We start from the raw sequence: 4,742 nt of genomic DNA on the forward strand, positions 1-4,742 counted from the left end.
GCACGCTGTGGTCACTCTGGCATTGAAAGGGGGCACGCTGTGGTCACTCTGGCATTGAAAGGGTGCACACTGTGGTCAATCTGGGGGCACACTGGTCACTCTGGCATTGAATGGGTGCACGCTGTGGTCACTCTGGGGGCACACTGTGGTCAATCTGGGGGCACGCTGTGGTCACTCTGGGGTCACGCTGTGGTCAATCTGGGGGCACGCTGTGGTCAATCTGTGGGCACACTGGTCACTCTGGCATTGAAAGGGGGCATGCTGTGGTCACTCTGGCATTGAAAGGGGGCCCGCTGTGGTCACTCTGGGGGCACGCTGTGGTCACTCTGGGGGCACACTGGTCACTCTGGCATTGAAAGGGTGCACACTGTGGTCAATCTGGGGGCACACTGGTCACTCTGGCATTGAAAGGGTGCACACTGTGGTCAATCTGGGGCACGCTGTGGTCAATCTGGGGGCACACTGGTCACTCTGGCATTGAAAGGGTGCACACTGTGGTCACTCTGGGGCACACTGTGGTCAATCTGGGGGCACGCTGTGGTCAATCTGGGGGCACACTGGTCACTCTGGCATTGAAAGGGTGCACACTGTGGTCACTCTGGGGCACACTGTGGTCAATCTGGGGGCACGCTGTGGTCACTCTGGCATTCTGGCATTGAAAGGGGGCACGCTGTGGTCACTCTGGCATTGAAAGGGTGCACACTGTGGTCAATCTGGGGGCACACTGGTCACTCTGGCATTGAATGGGTGCACGCTGTGGTCACTCTGGGGGCACACTGTGGTCAATCTGGGGGCACGCTGTGGTCACTCTGGGGTCACGCTGTGGTCAATCTGGGGGCACGCTGTGGTCAATCTGGGGGCACACTGGTCACTCTGGCATTGAAAGGGGGGCACGCTGTGGTCACTCTGGCATTGAAAGGGGGCCCTCTGTGGTCACTCTGGGGGCACGCTGTGGTCTCTCTGGGGGCACACTGGTCACTCTGGCATTGAATGGGTGCACGCTGTGGTCACTCTGGGGTCACGCTGTGGTCACTCTGGGGTCACACTGTGGTCAATCTGGGGGCACGCTGTGGTCAATCTGGGGGCACACTGGTCACTCTGGCATTGAAAGGGGGCACGCTGTGGTCACTCTGGCATTGAAAGGGGGCACGCTGTAATCACTCTGGGGGCACGCTGTGGTCAATCTGGGGGCACGCTGTGGTCACTCTGGGGCACACTGTGGTCAATCTGGGGGTCACTCTGGCATTCTGGCATTGAAAGGGGGCACGCTGTGGTCACTCTGGCATTGAAAGGGGGCACGCTGTGGTCATATATATATATATAAATAAAACAATAAATATTGTATTTTTTTTGTGCACTACAAATAAATATGCGCATTGGAAATTGTTCATATTTTTTTCAAAAGTAAAGTAAAGTAATAAGTAGTGAAGTTACTTTTCAAATGGAGTAACGAGTAAAGAAATTTCATTACTATTTACAGAAGTAACTAGTAACTAGTTACATTTTTTGAGTAACTACCCCAACACTGTTGATGAGTGCCCAATAGAGCCTAATTTAAGGGCAATTTAGGACGCAATTGCCTGGAGTGAAGTGGAGGAAACTCCACAAGGTTAGAAAGTACTCATTTCCCTTCACTGAACAACTGGAGGAGTTAATCCAGGAAGAATGGAAGGGGTCAGAGAAAAAGGCCTGTATAAACAGGTTGTCAAAACCGTAAACAGGCAGTCCCCGACTTACGAACATCCGAGTTGTGAACGACTCCTACTTACGTATGGGGGCCGCATGACGTCAATGCCGGCTTCTTCCGGCTTCTTCCTCTCGCTCCTTTGCCGGAGACACAACGCACGCTGCAGTACCACATGTACTGTATGCCCCACATACAGGACTGCCCAGAAGCATCTCGCTCACATCCCACTACTGTCTGGAACCTGTGGAACTGGTGAGATTACAGTACTACTCTGTGCCCACTACCTGTACCACTGTATTGGGAGCATGCCCTGTACTTGTACTTCTATGATACTGTAGCAGGACTGTGTTACAGTACGGTATTATCCCTGTGACCCAGCATGAGCTCATGTGGACCTCCCATTCAATTGTGTGTGCTTTGCAACCATTTTTTATTGTTATACTGAAGTTGGTCAGTACTGTATGAGGTTTGTACTGCTGTCTGTATCCTCATGAATTTTTTTGGCTGGAGTTACACTTAAAAATGTACATGTTCTGACTTGCAAACAAATTTGACTTAAGAACAAACCTACAGTCCCTATTGTGTTCGTAACCCGGAGACCACCTGTACCCTTTAAATGCCAAAGGTCAACCTGCTGTGGTCTCCTCCAGTGGTAGATACATCATTATTGCAGCTGGCAAGACACGTCACCTTGCGGTGACGTTCAAGGAGGCTCTAGTCCAAAAATTTGATCCAGCTCCGAAGTGCTCCTACATACTGTAGCATCTGCAGGTGCCTGCAGACCAGCAATAACCAGCCCATGTGCTGAGGGAGTCTAATGGGAGTGGTTTCATAATTATCAACCGGCTGCTGCACTTGCAGGACCCAGAGAAAGTGTCAGGGTCTGCATACCTTTTGGACATGATTTCCTATTGAGATTATTTGACCAAAAATTACATTTTTGTTGCAGCAGATGCCAAAAATCTGACTTGTATATTAGTGCAGACTTCTGGTAAAATCAGTGAGCCAATCACACAAGCAGGAACTTATGTTTCAGGGGGGCATTCTGTATACATTCTGTGTACAGAACACCTCCAGATAGCCATATTGCTTTGCATTTTACAGAAAATTACAGCCCTGCGGATTGAAAAAGAAAGTGGAGTTACCCTTTAACCACTTAACGTCTAGCCATGTAGACCTACGTCGGCTGACTTTGCGGGGTTATACCGGGATGATGCCTCTAGCTAGAGGCATCATCCCGGTACCGTGGTTTGAAGCCGACGGTCGGCTTTCTGTCGGTAAAGACCGATGTGGCTCGGGAGCTGCTCGATCGTTACCCGGGGGGGCGGGAGAGGACGTTCCCCCCCCTCCCGCCGCCTTCCGTGGCTTTGCTCGGGGCTCCCGTCCCACCGGGAGCCCCGAGCACCCAGCCGGAACGTCCGCCGGGTGGATGGAGTCCCGATGAATGCCGGAAACGGCATCGATCGGGTCTCCGATGACGTAACCCGGAGGCGGCGTCCATGACGTCACTTCCGGGTTACTGTGCTGCAAAAGGCGGCAGATTTGAAAAACGGCTGTATGCAAAAATGCAGTTTTCGGGAAGTGTAGTGTAGTGGAGGGGTCTAGGGTCTTTTAGACCCTCGATCCCTCCATAAAGTGTACCTGTCACTACATATTGGTGTCACAAGGGATGTTTACATTGCTTGTGACAGCAATAAAAGTGATCAGATTTTTTTTTTTTTTTAAAAAACCTGTAATAAAGTTAAAAAAAAAGAAAAAATAAATAGGAAAAAAAAAAAAATTTAGCCGCCCCCGTCACCGTTAGCTCGCGCACAAAAAAAACGTATACGCAAGTTCGAGCCGCGAATGAAATCGCTGTTTAAACCACACATGTGAGGTATCGCCGTGATCGCCAGAGCGTGGGCAATAATTAAAAAAAAAGAGCTACACTCTAAACTCTAAACTGGTAACCGTTAAATAAATTTAAAGCGTCGCAGATTGAGATCTCTATTGACCGTAGTTTGTCGCCATCCCACGGGGGGGCGCAATTTTAAACCGTAACATGTTGGGTATCTATTTACTCAGCGTGACATCATCTTTCACAATATACAAAAAAAATGGGCTAACTTTACTGTTTAGTATTTTTTAAATGCAGTGAAATGTGATTTTTCAAATTTTTTCCAAAAAAATGGCGTTTGAAAGACCGCTGCGCAAATACTGCGTGACAAAAAATTTTGCAATGACCGACATTTTATTCTCCAGAGTCTTTGCTAAAAAAATATATATAATGTTTGGGGGTTTTAAGTAGTTTTCTAGCAAAAAATACTGATTTAAACTTGTAAACAAAAAGTGTCAAAAATAGGCTTAGAGGTAAAGTGGTTAAGGAAGCCCTTCTGAAGGAAGTGAAGAGAGATAAGGTGGTAACAGCTTTGTAAGAGCTGAAATTGGCGGGAGACTCTGTTGCGGATGTGTCAGTAGACGTTAATTGATGTTTTTCGAGAGCGGTGTTCCCCGCAGTCAAATCAAAGAGGGCATTATGGCTGAAGCCATGGTCGGTGGATCCCGCCTTAAAAATAAAACTGGTGCAAGATACCAGACAACGGATCCAATCTATTTGGGATTAGACAGGAGTCAGCATTCTCAAGGATTACCACTAGCAGGTCAGGGCGAAGATCGTCTGACAAAAAATCAGAAAGGTTCAGCATACAGGCGGCAACTCCAAAGTAGATACAAGGAGGCAAATCCTACAGACCGGTAAAAAGATGAGTAAAGGAATTGGGGAAGTACCAACTCTTCATTGTTAAAGCCTTAAAAATCTAAGCCACCTGTCTTGGGAGAACATTAGATGTTCTTTTTTTTTTTTTTCCTCTGTTTCAAGTATTTTATTAAATAATGCAAGTGAGTAACAACGTTTGACATACAGAATAATGCAAGGTAATGTAATCAAAGCTCGGTAACAGAGCATGACCAATAACTGTAACTACAGCAAATCGTGAGGGTTAGTAGACAAGGGGTGGTAAATGGGTTGTCACGAGAGAGTAGTGATTGGCATTACCAACCCACCGGCACCCCATAT

This window comes from Pelophylax lessonae (assembly GCF_965119305.1).
Source record: "Pelophylax lessonae genome assembly, chromosome: 1".
NCBI classification, from domain to species: Eukaryota; Metazoa; Chordata; class Amphibia; order Anura; family Ranidae; genus Pelophylax; species Pelophylax lessonae.